Here is a 17,276-nt window from a genome sequence, read left to right on the forward strand (position 1 = left end):
TACCACATGTACATGCGACACAAGACTCTCCTGACTCCGCCACATGTACATGCGACACAAGACTCTCCTGACCCCGCCACATGTACATGCGACACAAGACTCCTGACCCCGCCACATGTACATGCGACACAAGACTCTCCTGACCCTGCCACATGTACATGCGACACAAGACTCTCCTGACCCCGCCACATGTACATGCGACACAAGACTCTCCTGACCCTGCCACATGTACATGCGACACAAGACTCTCCTGACCCTGCCACATGTACATGCGACACAAGACTCTCCTGACCCCGCCACATGTACATGCGCCACAAGACTCTCCTGACCCTACCACATGTACATGCGACACAAGACTCTCCTGCCCCCACCACATGTACATGCGACACAAGACTCTCCTGACCCCACCACATGTACATGCGACACAAGACTCTCCTGACCCTACCACATGTACATGCGACACAAGACTCTCCTGACCCTACCACATGTACATGCGACACAAGACTCTCCTGCCCCCACCACATGTACATGCGACACAAGACTCTCCTGACCCTACCACATGTACATGCGACACAAGACTCTCCTGACCCTACCACATGTACATGCGACACAAGACTCTCCTGACCCTACCACATGTACATGCGACACAAGACTCTCCTGACCCTGCAACATATACATGCGACACAAGACTCTCCTGACCCTACCACATGTACATGCGACACAAGACTCTCCTGACCCTGCCACATGTACATGCGACACAAGACTCTCCTGACCCCGCCACATGTACATGCGACACAAGACTCTCCTGACCCCGCCACATGTACATGCGACACAAGACTCTCCTGACCCTGCCACATGTACATGCGACACAAGACTCTCCTGACCCCGCCACATGTACATGCGACACAAGACTCTCCTGACCCTGCAACATGTACATGCGACACAAGACTCTCCTGACCCTGCAACATGTACATGCGACACAAGACTCTCCTGCCCCTGCCACATGTACATGCGACACAAGACTCTCCTGACCCTGCCACATGTACATGCGACACAAGACTCTCCTGCCCCTGCCACTGCCACATGTACATGCGACACAAGACTCTCTTTACATTGCTCTTCTGTTCCTCTGTTCTGCAGTTGAGTGTTCTCTGAGGTTTCATCACAGCGTGGTCATTCATGTCTGTGCCCCCTTTAATTTTACACTATTTATGATATTGTTATAATTGTTTGATTAAAGATGGTTTAACTTCAACAGAAATTTGTTTCTTTGCAAGAGGTGTGAAAATATTGAAGACATGTATAAATATGCTGATATGCTGACAAGGGATAAAGATATGACAATATCAAGAACAAATATCAGGCATCACAATGTGAATGACGGCTTAATGATCATGTTGAGTGAGGGATCACCAGTTGTTCTACACCACGATGCAATTGGATGAGTCACTGTCCGCCATCACCTGAAACAAACAAACAAACAGGAAACTGCAAGAGAGAAAATAAACGTAAAACATTTCCCATAATGCTTTTTCTAAGTTGGTTTATAGATCTGCTGAGCTAAAGAATTAAAAATTGTATTCCACAAACAGTAATCATTGATTTGAGTATGTTGACTTCTCTTTGAACTGTCCGATAGCTCAAGCTTACCTGGAGAAATCTGTAAGCCGAAACATAAAATAGTTTGGCCATATCAACTGAGGTGGAAATAAAAAATTGATAATAATTTCAAGGCATTTGGCTAAAGAAGCAATTGTTTTTGTAAGGATAAGAATTTATGGATACCTAGACCAAAACATCGCTCTCAGTTGTAATAAAGAAGTTGTTCATCCATAAATTCTTATCCTTACTTAGTACTCCAACTTCTAAATGGTAATCAAAGAAGTTAATTGTTTTTTGTGTTTATGTGGATTTGCACAGTGTACCTTCATAATATGCGATACATTCTCAAACAAATTTGTTGGTACCCAAAGACAATCTTCCGACCATCTCGAATGTCCCCAGAACCTTGTGCTGGTATTAAGAGCTGATGAAGATGGGGAGTAGCTTCTTAGGTACGGAGACTTGGCTCATGGTGTGGATTATTTACAGACTGTGTGATATGGTTGGAATATTGCTGGTGTTAAACACCATTTTCTCACTCACTAAGGTATGTCTAGACATCTTGTTTAACGTGATCAAACGTATCAGTTATATTGCTTCAGGGTCGGAAAATCAGAGTCTGTCTTGGAATTGAAGACTGTTCTCGAAAAAGATGTACGAATATTTTTAGGCAACATTCTTTGTTTTAATCAAATGTAACAGGACATATACACAATCAAAAGTTTGTATGTTTTGAGACATGCATCAAATTAAATTCCTGCTTTGCTGTTGTTTAGCATGTCAATGAATTTCTTTGGTTTGGGATGCAGTTCGGTGAAGGGGGCCAACAAATTGTCCTTCATCTAAGCTTTTACCGGAATTGGTTTTAGAAAAATAAACATTAGCTGTCCTTTACTTGTCACAAAAACTCAATATATATAAATTATGGATAGTGAGTTTTGAAAACTAGAAATAAAGCACTAACTGTAATCACCGAGATGTTACCACCACAGTGCTTGCAGTGAAAGGCAACTTCACTAGATCCAGATTGACTATAGTAACACCAGGAACATGTAACTGCTGCAGCTTCCAGTATTTGCAGTGTGGCTGAGTTAGCAAGGGTTCCTTGGATGCCTCAAAGTACTTATGAGTTATAGTATAGAGTTATATACATATATATATATATATATTTATATAGTGAACAGTTTTCATTTTATATTAAAAATCTGTCTTCGCTTCATTTTGTGCTAACATTGCAATATACTCAAAAGAAGTTAAAGATCACATGATTCTTTTAGAGGCGCTCCTGTAGCCTTGTGGTTAAAGTGTTCACTCAAGTCGAAGATCTGGGTTCGATTCCCGACATGGGTACAATATGTGAAGCCCGTTTCTGGTGTCCCCTGCTGTTGAATATTGCTAAAAGTGGCGTAAAACCAAAATCACTCATGATTCTTTCATATAAATGTAGTTTATCTGTAATGGCATGACAGTTTCAGGTGTTCCCTAACTTCTTTTGAGTTGTATACTCTGCCCATTGTAAAAGTAGGATAAGTGATGCATGTTCACACTGATACTCCAGACCAATAATCTGTGAGACTTCAGTTTTGTGTACGTTTTCAATGATATCTCACAGCTCAACTTTCTTAGTGAAATCTGTATATTTATACACCTGTACCCAGTCTAGATTTTATTTACTGCAAATTGTTTTAATGAAATTTGGCCATGAAAAAATATATCTCATCAGAAGCTTATTTTCAAACAGTTTCAAGCATGTTCCAGTACAGCAAAGTTTAATCCAGGAAAAATAACTTGGGACTCTATCCTGTTTTATATGACAGGCCCTTTAATGAGAAATACTTTTCATGGCCTTAAAGAGATGATTTAATGTTTGAAGATAGAGGTTACTTGTTGATTTATTTATTAATTAAGGCATAGTGTTCATCTTGTAGACATGTCAATGAGTAATTGATGAACTATTTTAGGATACAATTAACTTTATAGTTGACAACATTTTAAAAGTTGATTCTCAGGTTATGATGAGTTAGTGGAAGCATGCAGTCATGGTTTGATTTTTTTAAATGTGAAAAGGTTTGTGTGTCAGATTTACCTTTAGCTTCCCTCAGTAGAAGTATAGTGGGTTTGTCATGGGATTTGTACTTATCATCCATCCTGTCATCTTCCTGAGGCAAGTGAGTTTACTGACTATAAAAGTCCAGTTTCCACCCTTGCCGAACTAGGCTGCTATTATGGAGTTAGATTTTGGCTGGACTAATGAGTCTATGCATAGTCCAATCAAAATTGCGCATCGAAATCCGGTTCGTAGAGTGTCATGCAGATTTCGGTCGACTGCAGGATTTGCAAAGCATGTGCACAGCTAACTCGTCAACAGATATTTTCTAAATCTTTTCATGTTTTTAATCAAGGTGCTCACATGATTTGATGCACTTCGCGATGTAAGACTCGTTTTATCACAATATAGATCTTGATTATCGATCAGATCGTCTTGACTGGGCGCCACCGTTTTGTTTGAAACAAATGCAAGTGATACGAGAGGTTGAATCTGATTGGTCAATAGGAGAGGCATAGAAAGGACATAACTCGTAATAGCCACTGGTGGCGCTACAATCCAACCCAGGAATTTCAGCCTAGTTCAGCAAGGGTGGAAACTGGACTTTTAAAGTCAGTTAACTCTCTTGCCTCGGGAAGATGCCATCCTGTTTGTTCATCTTAATTGCTGGAGCAGGACTCAAAGAAAAAACAGGTTGAAAGGCCTGAAAGGCTGATTGTTCAATTTGCTGTACTGAAAAATGATATTGATACGTAGTAGGGTTGAAATGATATATTAAAGTCACTTTACTACTCATTTCACAATACATTAAATATCTCAATACATTTTGATATAACAAGAAAACATATATTTGTTTCTTGATCACTTGATTTGAAATGTTCTGACTATTTTAGAGAGCGCCAAGATTTGATCAGATTGAACAATATGATGAAACCCAAATGTTGATGAGAGCCACCTCGACTATATGTTGTCCTAGTTCACACAACTCATAACTCTTATCAATTACAATTCATGTACATCATATTGTGGTAACAAAAGGGTTAACATCCAATATATATCATTTACACCATATTAAGTACCACTAACTAACTTCCAGACCAGTCTGGGGACACGGGTGGCCCTTGGGCATGCATGAAACCTATGATTGTGAGTTCGTATCCCGGTTCGCCCCTATTATGTTTCTAGGTTTGTCAGCACCATACCCGTGCTCTTGGGTTTCACCAAAGTGGTAAACGTCTGAGACCTGCATCACTTCGGGCTTTCCCTCACATTAAGCTGACACACCGTGATGTAACTGGAATACTGTTAAAAGCGGCGTTAAACCCAACTCACTCACTCACTCCAGACCAGTCTGTAAGTAATTTTAATAAGCTCCCCCTACTGAGACCAATAACTTACATGATGGTCAGTATTTTCTCTTGCATATTACATATTAGAGTAACATCTAGTCTCTGAAATGAACATATTTCACAGAAAAAAACAGTTGATAGTTATAAAACATAATAAAAAGGAGCCAAGCGATTGTCTTCATTTTCAGATACTGCAGTAATCTAGACTTGCCATATATAGACTTGCATGGGCTGTATTGGATATATGTATATCTTAGATGTCGTATATTGTGAACGGCAATTGCATTATGTAAGCCTTTGTCAATACAGAAGCACACAAGGATAATTATCTCTGCATTATATAATGTAATTCTTAAAATAATCAATTTTGCTATTCGCCATAGTAACTTTAGGAACCTCCATGGGAATATAAAAAAGCCTGAGTGATATAGTGCCAAATGATTTGCAGCCATCACGATTTACATAAGCACTCACACTTTGAGAAGCCACTATCTGATCATTTAAGGAACATGATGCAAAATATTTTCAGGACGTAATCCCCACATCTATATACAGCGCTTACTGAGAGAAGTTCCTGCTGGAGACCTCATTTGCATATTAATGGAAATGAGATACCAAGTTTATCAAATTAGTTTATCACAGTTTAGTTTAGTAAAACTAACCATCGAATGACAAATACAGAATATGAAAGAATAGGGTGTTCTTCAATTTCTTTTGAATAGTTCACATGAAACAGTTTAGTTTTTCAAAAAATATCTTCTTATCTGTATTTTGTCCGATGAGATATTCAGAGAACCAGACCTTAGTATGGTAGGTTTTAGAGAAATAAAGGGCTTAAATTCAATAAACTCTAACTAGGGCTGGAAATTGACATGACACTGGATAACATTATGACAAGACACAGCATTGTGCATTATTGGCATGGAAATCTTTGAAATTTGAATCTGACCTGATAAAACATTCAAATAAAATATACGTCCACCTCTCATCTATATTTTCTTACAGGGTTCTAATTTCTTCACATTTTCCCTCTAATCATTTTAATCCTTATTGCTCTCAGCAATACTCAAGAATATAGATATGATCATTCTATCATTTGGACAAGACCTTTAATGTGTAAATATTGTATAGACGGGTGCACTGCAGTCCCTTACAATTTTTATGGAAGTGTGGATGGACTTCACTGAGTGTATTCCAGATGACTGTATACAGGCTATATTCATCTGTGGAAGTGATGACAATACTAATTTTGTAGCAGTTCGATCAGTGCAATATGGTCTCCGATGCATTTGGTTGTCCTATTTTCTGTGTGGCATGTGACAGTCTTGGGAATTCTTTTATTTAAGACGAGTCCTGAGTACTTATAGCTGGAGTTGTAGCAGAGGTTGGAACTGGTCCTGCTTGAACAAGACAAAAATGTTGACTACATTTTCTGTCAGTTTTATTCAGTTTGAAATTGTGGCAAAATTGAAGCATTGAGAACTATATACTATTATATAGCTAAAAGGCTACGAATAAATGAGGACTACCATCATTGAATTTTTACTTGTCCTCAGCACAATTTCCTGTCTGGCTAGCGGACTAGCATGAATTTTGAAGGCTGTATGATACTAAGTCGTATTAGTATGATTTCTTGAAGTTCAGCTTCATAATTGTCAGCATGCTGGAGTGCAAACACAGCTTTTGTTTAATACAGCCATGGATAGTTGCAATATTGGTGAATATTTGTAGGTGACACTGGGATTTTATAAAAAAAACCACATATCATCCCAGAAAATGGTTGGAAATTGGAAGATGCTTTATGAAAAAATATTTAGGCTCATAGTTTTAATTATATGGTCAGTCCCATCTTGATCTTAATATGTTGAGAAATAAGAAACACTAAAGTACTCTTTATAAAAATTTTCAGAAGTGAGCATATACTGTACAACAAAACTGCTATCTCTTTTTTTAAACGCTTGCTGATTTGTACACAGAGTATCAAATAGAGAAGTTGGCCAGTAGGCGGAGTTTTCAGTTTTCAGAAAGCATTTGTCAGATGATACCTCTTTATGAATCAAAATAGGAAAGGTAATTTATCCTTTAGATTAGTCTTATATTTTATGTTGCAATATGAATTCAATATTTTATGTTGTGAAGGTGTTGTGATTTGTTTGGTGGTGCAAGAGTGTAAACCTTCAAGATATTGAAATGAAATAAGAGAGCAACCATTTGATTTTTTCTGATTATATCACTACTTGTGTTCATGTAGTCTGGCTGGGTGCAAAATGTCATGCCAGCACGGGATACAGGTGTTCCAGTCATCTAAGGCACCACAATTAGCTGTGCAGAGTTGCATCCCCTAGGTGTGCCAGAAACCAGTGAATGCGACCTTGAATCCCAGAATCACCCATTTTTGTTGTTTCTAGGATTGATCACACTATGCCAGTGCTCGTAGGTTTCACCGAAGTGGTTGACATCTAAGACCTGCATCACTTCGTGCCTTCCTTTCTCCCATCACCCCCCCCCCCCCACACACACACACCACACACACACACGGACATGCAGTGATAAGTTCAAAGCGGCATTAAACCAAACTCCCTCACTCATTCCAACACAAACCCTAAGCATGTAATAATGTTTTATCTTCAGTATCAGGTGAGCTACAGTACAGTCTGGATCTATATTTACCTGAACATTAGTGCTAAACACACAGACTATGACATTTGTATACCATGTAGAACAACATTGTACATAGCACTTTGGTATTGTAGATGTAGTTTGATAATGTCAAATATTGTCAATATTGTGATGAATACTATTTAGGATGAATAAGAAAAATAGTTATTTTCCATTTTTGTCTTTTTTGGAAATTACGTTAGTTGGTATATTTTATTATTACAGACTTACCATTTGTTCCAGACTGCATGTTCGATTGAAATATTCTGTTGTGAGGAGTTAACACATTATCAAAAGAAAAGGAAGTAAGAAGTAATGTGTGACTACTGAGTATAGGCCCATTGGTGATGTATGAAAGACCCAATCTGTTATGGCTGTATCACTTACTGTATATTGATGGGAGCAGAACAACACCATCTACCACATGAAACCCTTCTTTTTTTTCACATCAATGCCCTCTGTACTTCGTGTGTTACTACACCATGAAACAACTGTCATACTGTTTGAAGCGGCGTTAAACCAAACTCACTGTGACATCGATCCCAATTGCGTGGCTCGATGCTCATGATAAGAATCACTGGATTGTCTGGTCCAATCTCGATTATTTACAGACCACTGTCATATAGCTGGAATAATGCTGAGTGCGGTGTAAATCAACAATCGTACCAAACCACTCACTGTGTGTTCCTAATCTAACCTGAAATGCAAATTTAGTCTGTTTTAGTCTGTTTGTCAAAACTAAGTGAACATTGTTTACTGGCCGTCAAACCCTACATATTGTTTTCCGACATGAATGCTTAGGGCACACACGTAACCATGTTACTTGAGCAGGGGCAAAGTGGTCTAAGGCACTGAAACTCACTGTGGAGAGTTGTGTCCCTTAGCTGTGCCAGGATACTTTAATCATGGTTTCAAATCCAAGATTCATCCTGATGATGATGATCCTTGGTTTGTTGGTACCATACCCATTCTTGTTGGATCCACTAAAGTGATAAATGTCTAAGGCCTGCATCACTTTGGCTTTCCTCTCACATTGATCTGATAGCTTAGATGGTAATATTTATCACTCATTATCTTTTGCAGCAGGTTTTCCTGTGCCTTTCCAATGTTGGGAGATTTAGCAGTGTGTCTTTGAAAAGTCCAGCATGTTTTGTTGCTCAATATTCTAGGACCCTGTTCCACAAGGCGATCTTGATGCTAGGACTCTGTTAAGTCTATGTTCAACAATGCGAGTTAACACAGTCCAAGTGATAGAATTGCTTTGTAGAACAGAGCCCAGCAGCATATATTAACCAACGTTAAGTAAGATTCTGGGCCCGTTCCAAGAAGTGATCTTAGTGCTATGTTGATCCTAACTCCCATACTTTAACATAGATTTATAACACACTACAATGATCCTAACTCCCATACTTTAACATGGATTTATAACACTCGTAGTGCTAAAGTTGTTTTGTGGAACGGGCACTGGATTATATTTGTTTGTTTCACTGCCATTTCAGCTCTATTTGTCTGGGCTTATGTCATGGTATTCCAGTGTTGTGACCCACTGATCACAAACATGATTAATATTGACCCACAACAAACATATAACATGGTTCATGCTGTTCGTGCATCTCAGGATCAAAACATGATGTGTTCACACTGGGACTGCAACTCACTGTGCAGAGTAGCATCCCTTATGTCCCAGGATCACTAGTCTGGGTTTGAATCCCAGATTTGTCCATTGAGCCAATGTGTCAGTGTATGGTGCTGGTAGCTTTCACCTAGGTGGTAAACATCCATGACTCCTCTCATGTGGCTTTTCTCCCAGCTGACACCCCATGCTATGTTACTGAAATATTTTTCCAAGCTGTGCTAAAATCAACTCACTAATGACTCCTTTAAAAAAGATACTATTCTCATAGGCATAGGAAACCGTGAATTATTTTTTTTATGTATAAAGACAGCTAGTCTTCAAATAACTGATAATACAGGATACCTTGAGATCACTGTATGCCTTCTGAAGTCTAAAATTTGTGGAATATGGCCAAAACATGTGTTTATTTTATTTTCCCTCTTACTAAGTAGAGTGTGAGTTTTAGATGAGATGTGGAACCATTACAAAGACATGAGTGCCAGAATTATATGTTGCTAGTCCCCACTTACTGTTTTCTTCTTTACAGATTAGGAGCTGACTGAAAAAAAATATGTTTAAAAAAACTACCCAACCCCAACCGCAAAATAATTATTGAATAGTTGATCCCGAAGTCGATCAAGAATGTGTTCTTTGATTAATTTGAATTCCATTGAAACAAAGGCATTATTAATGAAATCACAGTTGCAGGTGCACAATGCTACTAAGTGGAATATATTGTGAGCAGGAGAAGTTAATGTACATTGAATGTCAACTGTATTTGTCTTGTAATGAACGGATGTGATTACAGCAAGCCAGTTTGTCTCTGTACTCCTCTCCCACAACTTTTATGTTTCCTTATGTAATAGAGGGATCAGCTGTTTCTGATTTATTGTAGGATATAAATCATAGATTTATATTTAATTATTGAGACTCTTATTTGTACTTTTAAACCTCAGAAGTGCAGTGTTTATATTTGAATTTGTTCTCATGGAATAAAAATTGTTTTTTTAAAATCTTTCTTGATTATTTCACAGTGTTTTTAGTTGACAAATGAAGCTTACAACTGGTACATGTGAACAGCACAGAGTTTCGGCATGGAATCAAAGGCGTGGCAGGCCGACATGTCCGCAGAGGCGATAGTGGCTCTGTCGCTTGTAACAGTATTTTGCAAATGGCTTCCAGCTGTGTATATTGCACACATGTTCTGAATACAAGACAAAATCGTCTGTACTATATATACTGACACTATAAAAAAACAGTGGAATTTGGGAATTTTCAGCAAACTGTCGGAAAATATAGAAATTAGTCTGTGGTCATGAGACCTGAACATTGCAGCTTCCATTCACTTGTTACTTACAAGACAACTTTGATTCAGAGGGTTCGATTCCCGACATGGGTACAATGTGTGAAGCCCATTTCTGGTGTCCCCCACTGTGATATTGCTGGAATATTGCTAAAAGCAGCATAAAGCCATACTCGCTCACAATTGTTTTCAAGGACATGGGGTGTTAAGTTGGCACAACCATTGTGGTATGCATCATATTGTTCATATCTACATTATTCTCAAAGTAATAGTTACATTGTTGTAATAATATTTTATAAGTGAGATCAGTGGAGACTTGCAGATATTAAAACTGAAACCCACAACATTGTGAGTGCCTATGTTTTTTTGAAACCATGAACCATACAGGTACTTCTTGGTGAGAGTCACCTCCCTAATTCTAATATGATAACTCCTGTAGCCTGACACTCAGTTATTCATGCTGTCCAAAAGTACTGATATCCTGGCTGCAGAGAATCTAGATAAACGTTTCTGCATAGCCATATGCTATAGGCCTGTCCCTTACCCTCTCGACAGGCCACCCCGCTATAAGGAAATGTATTGTTTCACCCCTGCCCTCTCCCTCCTAGCGGCGACAGACCACCTCCATTTTCTTGTGGTAGAGCGGCTGTTAGGAGTGGGGAAGGTACAAGGTTCAATCCCAGGCTGCATCATACCAAAACATGTTAAAACATGGTACTTGTTGTTACCCTGTCTGGAGCTTGGTATTAAGGGTTTAAAACAAGGACTGGTTGGCTCAGAGACAGTGTACTGTGTCTGAGTGGGGTATTCATGTTAAACTGTGGCATGGTATCTCAGTATGGTAGCACTATAAATCGGCATCAGTCCGGACTAGCTCAAGCAGCACACACACTGGTCTTCAGCAATCCATGCTTGTCATAAAAGGTGCCTAACGGGATGGGGTGGTCAGGCTCGCTGACTTGGTTGATGCATGTCATCATATACCAATTGCGTGGATCGATGCTCATGATATCAATCACTGAATTGTCTGGTCCAGACTCGATTATTTACAGACCAACATCATATAGCTGGAATATTGCTGAGTGCATCATTAAACATCAAACAAACAAACATTAAACAACTGTAACTTTTCTTGTCTTTTGTGACTGCCTCCGTCTCGGACGCTGGATTGTCTGGCCCAGACTCAATTATATACAGACCACCGTTGAGCATTAAACAACAAACAAACAAACGTACTTTGTGTACCCCTCTGACTACCAGTTGTCGGACTTACATTTTTGTGGAAGCCTCGTATCGGTGGCAGAGTGGGTTAGATCGCTGACTGTGCCTAGGCGACTAGGTGCATCAGTCTGGCAGGGTGGGTTCGAATCCCGGACGGAACTCAACCTAAAAAAGTACTAAAATCAGTACTTTACCAAGAATGTGTTATCCCACATATAGCATTTTTCACATTTGACCACTATCAAAGTGGCGTTGTGGGTAAAGCAGTAATTTTGATAACGTGGTCTAAGAAAGGAATCTTTAACTCGGACTCGAGGCAGGGGCACCCTATTGGTGACCAGGGTAAGAATATGCCCCCGGCACTCTATTGATGGAGGCTGGATTTAAAGGAGGAATATCAGAAGAGATATTATTAACGACCTGTTTCATCTATGTCATGGATATTGTTATCGATGCGATAATCCAACCCGATCAGCCGTGTTTCACCATCCGATAAATATGCAAATGAGGTCATTCAGGAGGAACTACTTTCAAGCTCCATACATTGGTGTAAGCCTTCCTTCTCAATAAACTAACGTCCACAATATGGAAAGAAAGGGCTTCCCCATGCATCGCCTTATTTCCGTTGACAAAAATATATGTGCGGGACCAGTTCAAAAGTTCGATGTCGGATAAAAAAACCTCCTTAATTCCTAAAGTTTTGAGGAATTAAGATTTGTATCGGACGGCAGTTTACTCAATGTATGTATTCAAACGTGGTTTCTAACGTTACTTCATGATTGAAATTACGTCCAACATCCATTATTTTAAGAATGACATTATATTATACATCCTCTTGTGTTTCCGTATATATACCCTATATTTGGAATAACAAATAGGTATTATGCCCGCCAAAGCCTAGGAACTACTTTTAGTCAGCGCTGTACATAGATTGGGGTTTACTTCCTCAAAACATTATGCATCATGTTCCTTAAATGATTAGATAGTGGTTTTTCAATGTGTGAGCGCTTATGTAAATATTGATGGAGCAAATCATTTGACACTATCACCAGCGCCTAAGTGAACAAAAAGGGCCGAATTGTGCACTTTGAGTTAAACACATGAAACTCGGTACAATAAAAGCTTTTACCATGGTGCCAAACATATAATTAAATTGTTTAATTTAAGCTAAAAATGGTTGGAAAAGGTTTCAAGCATTTATCTGACATTGTGGAATAACCGTCTGTTTGATCTTTGAGTTAAAATAATGAAACTTGACACATTAACAGTTCTGAACAAGGTGAATAATTTTGGCTACAGGCCCAGCAACTTGGTCAATAATTTAAAAGATGTCCGCCTTTCTCAATATGGCCGCCATTCCAGGCCAGGACATGAATGAGTCGCCTGCTCACACAATACAATTCTCTCTCTTAGGTCAATCAATTATATGATCATTTAAGGCTAAGAAATTGCTTTTTCACGTGATCTATTACTCGAAATAACCAATTTGCTCAATACGCCTGCTCACACTTTACAGTTCTCGCTCTCTGATCAGACAAGCGTATGATTAGATGTCTGTTCTTTAACGCCGCACTCAGCAATATTCCAGCTATGATCTATTTACCCATAAAACATGAAAATACACAAGATATATATATATATATATCCTTGTCAGGGCTCAATATATTCGCCATCATTTTGAAGGCCAACTTACGATGGAGCTTGGCGCATGTGCCTCATTAGCAAAGAACGCATATCACGTGCACAACTCAGGGACGAATCACACAGTGAAAATACCCACAGGAAAGATAATATGGGTTACTTTAGATTTGTCATGTTATTTCCAACAAAACAATGTTTCATCATATTTGACATTTGGGCGCATTTTTAAATGGTAATGCCAAGGTATGGAGAGCATAAACGCTGGTATACAGACAATGTAGGGTTGACTTGGATGTATCTACAATTCACATTATGATAAATATTCACACAGGGACGGTGAAGTGGTCTAGTGGTTAAAGCCTTGGCTAGACACGCCGAAGACCCGAGTTTAATTCCGCACATTGGTACGTGTGAAGACCATTCGTAGTTCCTCACCATCACTCCCACCCTGGCTAGACACGCCGAAGACCCGAGTTTAATTCCGCACATTGGTACGTGTGAAGACCATTCGTAGTTCCTCACCATCACTCCCACCCTGGCTAGAAACGCCGAAGACCCGAGTTTAATTCCGCACATTGGTACGTGCGAAGACCATTCGTAGTTCCAATACTGCGTAAACAACAAGTTACTTACTCACAGAAATACTTAGTTAGCTTTTCGCTGATTTCTTCATTTAAAAAAAACATGGCCATGCACAGAGTGGAGTGGTTCCCATTGCTTCTTTGCTGGTCGAAAGAAGCAACAGACAGGTTGTATGTTATTACAATTTCTGTCATATGCTTCAGCATTCGTCACCATTCGCCTCTTTCCGTAACCTGCAAGACGCTATTTGGCTTGTCCCGGAAAAACACGAGTTGGTCACGAATGAGGGGCACGAGTCGCTATTCGGCTTGTCCCGGAATAACACGAGTTGGTCACGAATGATGCTTCAGTTTCAGCTTCATTGTTAAAATTGATAGAAGCGTTCTGAAAATCTATCCCAGAAAGTCAATGAAAGGCTAACCGGCATCAAACCGACAGTATTCTAATTTGTCAAAATGCGTCCTCTCACGACTGACTGGATTGATGTTAATGACGTCAATTAAAGGATTGTCTTGACCGCTGTCATATAATACTCATACAGCTGGGATACTGGTGAATGTGGTGTTAAACAGCAATGGATTGTCTGGTCCAGACTTGACCGCCGTCATATAGCTGGGATACTGGTGAATGTGGGGTTAAACAGCAATGGATTGTCTGGTCCAGACTTGACCGCCGTCACAGCTGGAATAGTGGTGAATGTGGTGTTAAACAGCAATGGATTGTCTGGTCCAGACTTGACCGCCGCCATATAGCTGGGATACTGGTGAAAGTTGTATTAAACAGCAATGGATTGTCTGGTCCAGATTTGACCGCCGCCATATAGCTGGGATACTGGTGAATGTGGGGTTAAACAGCAAATGACTGTCTGGTCCAGACTTGACCGCCGCCATATAGCTGGGATACTGGTGAATACGGGGTTAAACAGCAATGGATTGTCTGGTCCAGACTTGACCGCCGCCATATAGCTGGAATACTGGTGAATGTGGGGTTAAACAGCAATGGATTGTCTGGTCCAGACTTTACCGCCGCCATATAGCTGGGAGACTGGTGAATGTAGGGTTAAACAGCAATGGATTGTCTGGTCCAGACTTGACCGCCGCCATATAGCTGGGATACTGGTGAATGTAGGGTTAAACAGCAATGGATTGTCTGGTCCAGATTTGACCGCCGCCATATAGCTGGGAGACTGGTGAATGTAGGGTTAAACAGCAATGGATTGTTGTCTGGTCCAGACTTGACCGCCGCCATATAGCTGGGATACTGGTGAATGTAGGGTTAAACAGCAATGGATTGTCTGGTCCAGACTTGACCGCCGCCATATAGCTGGGATACTGGTGAATGTGGTGTTAAACAACAATGGATTGTCTGGTCCAGACTTGACCGCCGCCATATAGCTGGGATACTGGTGAATGTGGGGTTAAACAGCAATGGATTGTCTGGTCCAGACTTGACCGCCGCCATATAGCTGGAATACTGGTGAATGTGGTGTTAAACAGCAATGGATTGCCGGTCCAGACTTGACCGCCGCCATATAGCTTGGATACTGGTGAATGTCGGGTTCAACAGCAATGAAACAATACTCCGAAACCAAATGTAATGCAATGCATGGGATTAATATGAACTGAGATGCCGCAATATTAAATCATGAACAGATCAGCAGACCCCCAGAATGGTTGTTGATAGGGCCTTTCATTGTTGGGCGCATAATATCAGTGGCAACTAAATTATCACCCATTACTGCTGATAATTACCATGGCGACAATGCATGCTACTGCTTACAACTGTAAACTGGAAAAAAGACGTTACTGTCACTGATCACGATAAAGACGTTACTGTTGCTGATCACGATATAGACGTTACTGTCACTGATCACGATATAGACGTTACTGTCACTGATCACGATATAGACGTCACTGTTACTGAACACAATATCGACGTCTCTGCCTCTGATCACGATATAGACGTCACTATTACTGATCACGATATAGAATTCACTGTTACTGAACACAATATCGACGTCTCTGCCTCTGCCTCTGCCTCTGATATAGACGTTACTGTCACTGATCACGACATAGTCGTCACTGTTACTGATCACAATATAAACGTCACTGTAACTGATCACGATATAGACGTCACTGTTACTGATCACAATATAGATGTCACTGTTACTGATCACAACATAGACGTCACTGTTACTGATCACAAAATAGGCGTTACTGTTACTGATCACAATATAGACGTTACTGTTACTGATCACAATATAGACGTTACCGTTACTGATCACAATATAGACGCTACTGTTACTGATCACAATGTAGACGTTACCGTTACTGATCACAATGTAGACGTTACTGTTACTGATCACAATAAAGACGTCAGTGTTACTGATCACAATATAGACGTTACTGTTACTGATCACAATGTAGACGTTACTGTTACTGATCACAATATAGAAGTCACTGTAACTGATCACAATATAGATGTCACTGTTACTGATCATGATATAGACGTTACTGTTACTGATCCAAATATAGACGTTACTGTTACTGATCACAATATAAACGTCACTGTAACTGAACACAATATAGACGTCACTGTAACTGATCACAATATAGACGTCACTGTAACTGATCACAACATAGACGTTACTGTTACTGATCACAATATAGACTTCACTGTAACTGATCACAATATAGACGTTACTGTTACTGATCACAAAATCGACGTTACTGTTGCTGGTCACAATATCAACGATACTGTTATTGAATTGTTTTATCTAAACACTGATTAAGGTCATCATTTAGCATTCACTTAATAGTATTAGTTAGTTGTAACCATTTAACCACTGTAGAACCACGAAGATCCGGGGTGGAACACACACACACCCACACCCACCCACACACACACACACACACCCACACACACACTCACACACACACATGCACGCACGCACACACAAAGGTCTTCAGCAACCCATGCTTGCCCTAAAGAGGGCTATGCTTGTCGTACGAGGCGACTAACGGGATCGGGTGGTCAGGCTCGCTGGCATGGTTGATGCATGTCATTGTATCCCAATTGCGTGGAACGATACTCATGATGTCAATCACTGAATTGTTTGGTTCAGACTCAATTATTTACAGACCACCGTCATATACCTGGAACCTTGCTGAGTGCGGCGTTACACAACAAACAAACATTAAACCACTGTAACTTTATCGTAGTAGAGCGTCCGCCCGGAGAGCGGAAGGTCGGTGGTTC

Source organism: Haliotis cracherodii, unplaced genomic scaffold, assembly GCF_022045235.1.
Source record: "Haliotis cracherodii isolate W230 unplaced genomic scaffold, xgHalCrac1.p SCAF_15, whole genome shotgun sequence".
In the NCBI taxonomy this organism is placed as follows: domain Eukaryota; kingdom Metazoa; phylum Mollusca; class Gastropoda; order Lepetellida; family Haliotidae; genus Haliotis; species Haliotis cracherodii.